A 2,634-nucleotide genomic window follows, 5' to 3' on the forward strand; every position below is an offset into this window, starting at 1 on the left:
TAGAGCTCTTTTTTACTTGAGCAATATGTATAGTTGCCTTGATATTAAAGGGGATTTGGCAATTTAAAAAAAGTTTTAAAAGATAAATTATTTACATAAAAAGTATTTTTGTTGGGATTATATTGCATATTTATTATATATCTGTCGTGTGTGATTTTGTAATATTGAAAAGTATTTGCAAAATTTCACACTAAATCGCCCTGCATCGTTTTTGACGCCGTTGCCGAAAAAATAACGAAAAATATTGGTATTTTACTTTATTTTATTTCAAAAAAATAAAAAAAGAGTGTTTGTAGTTTAGTTTGAACATTTTCTTATTTAAGTGTGTTTGCTTGTTTTTATTTATCTGCTTTATTTTATTTATGCATAGTGTAAGATCTCAAAATTTAGTACCTTGCAATTCTGAGTTAGAAAGAACTGTTAGAAAAATTTAAGACAACAAAAAAAGAAAGGTCATTTTAGCAAAATGGCTTGCAGTTTAAACAATGCTAAAAATGAAAATGAACATCATCAGAGACCTTTAAGAGATTATGCTAACCTTACAACAGATGAAATTCATTTGAATATTCAAAACCTTCTTTAGCTTCCAATTCATTTGAGGTTAAATCTACTATTATCCAAATGGTTCAAAACAATCAGTTTGGGGGAACGCCTACTAAAGATCCTAATTTATATCTTATTAGTTTTATAGAATTTTGTGTTACATTTAAATATGATGGAGTGTCAAATGATGCTTTCATGCTTAGAATTTTTCCTTTTTCACTAAAGGATAAAACTAAGATGTGGTTAAACTCATTAGCACCTGTATCTATCAAAACATGGGATCAAAACATGGGGAGAAAAACATGGGGAGATTTATCACAAAAATTCTTATTTAAATATTTCCCACCTTCAAAAAATGTTAAGCTTAGAAATGATATCGCATCTTTTTGTAAGTTTGAAGGGGAATCAATTTATGAAGCCTGAGAAAGATTTAAAGATCTCCTTAGAAAGTGTCCACACCTTGTGTTGCCAGATTGGTTAATAATTCAGATTGGTTAATAATATTGGTTAATAATTCAAACTTTTTATAATAATTCAGATTATATTTCACTTATATTCCTTTACTTTACAACAAAACCAAAAACTTGATCTTGAAAAAAAATAAGAATTTAACTTTTAATTTAGAATATCACTTTTAATTTATATATATTAGGATACTATTGAAGTATACGTATCGTTATCAAGTAATACATGACTTTTTGATTAAGACCTGAATATCAAACCCACAGGGAATTCATACAATATGCATTTTTAGAAAACTTTCTATTTTTAAAAAGACAACTACTTAAATTTAATATATTTTGTAGTAATAAAAATTAAAATATTTTTGGTATTTTTGACATTTAGACAAAATAGTAACAACTTAAAAAAATAACTAGAGTTTTGTAGATGAAAATTACTTAATAAGAAAAATATCTTTCTTCTTATCATGAATCAGTAATTACTATAGGAATTTTGTTGTGGAAGTATACAAATTGTGTTGAGCCAAATAGAAACAATAATATTCTTTACCCTTACTAGAGATGCTATAAAGAACATTGACTAATTTAAAGTTTGAATAATTCTGAAGACCGGCTATGTTGGGAAGATACTAGCTCTCACTCTAGAGTTCCCTCGATTCCCTCCACCTGGGGCCTAACGTTCTCGTATTAGAACCTAAAATAATAAACCATGTTGGGGGCTTTAACCTGTCACTTTAAAGTTCTCTAATTCTGCACCCTTCAATGAATATTTCCCTATTTATTAGCACTCAATCATATGAACTACATTATCATTCATACAACCTCAAATGATTCTTTCCAATTGTTGACTGAGATAATATTAGCCCTGTTCTTACATGTTCTCACAATAAATTTTAACATCTGGATTTGCCAAATTAAGAAGTAAATGAAGTGCATGGATTTAAATCATCACAACTTCTCCTATCATTGAAGATCAATACTCTCCAAAATTTCCATCCACAACTTAATTACTTATCATTTTAAGAAGAAAGATAAAGAAAACTACTCAGAATCCATGGAGAAAATAAAATCACACATTAGTTTAAAAGTATAAATCATTGTCAAACCAACAATAAGTTTCAATTAAAACCAAAAGTAGTCTAAAATAAAAGATAAAAACTTATCTCATGTCCTTGAACTAACTCGCCAAATGATGAACTTTCAAATCTTTCTAAGTATTTTCAGGACTCTTTTCAAATTCTTCCCTTCTTTCCTTTATAGTTTTCCAAGTGGTGCCTTGAAAACTCTTCAAAACATGTCTAGATTTGTTGTATTTCCCCAAGAGATGCATCCTTTAGTGATAATTTTCGGCCAACATTTTAAGCTTGGAGGATTTTGATACATCCCTTAGTGATAATTTTCACATTAGTTGGATATCTAGCAAAGTCTTGATATAAGTCTTTTACTTATAAATATAATAATAGTTTTGAAAATTATTTTAATAAAAGAAATTTAAGCATTAAAATAAAAGTCTAAATTATCTAAATTTTTCAAAAATACAAATTTTCTTTCTAAAGATAGTTACTTATATTAATCATTTTCTCATCTAAAAACTTTTTAACTTAAAGTTTTTACTCATTACTAAAAATTT

This window comes from Phalaenopsis equestris, unplaced genomic scaffold, assembly GCF_001263595.1.
Source record: "Phalaenopsis equestris unplaced genomic scaffold, ASM126359v1 Scaffold217426, whole genome shotgun sequence".
NCBI classification, from domain to species: domain Eukaryota; kingdom Viridiplantae; phylum Streptophyta; class Magnoliopsida; order Asparagales; family Orchidaceae; genus Phalaenopsis; species Phalaenopsis equestris.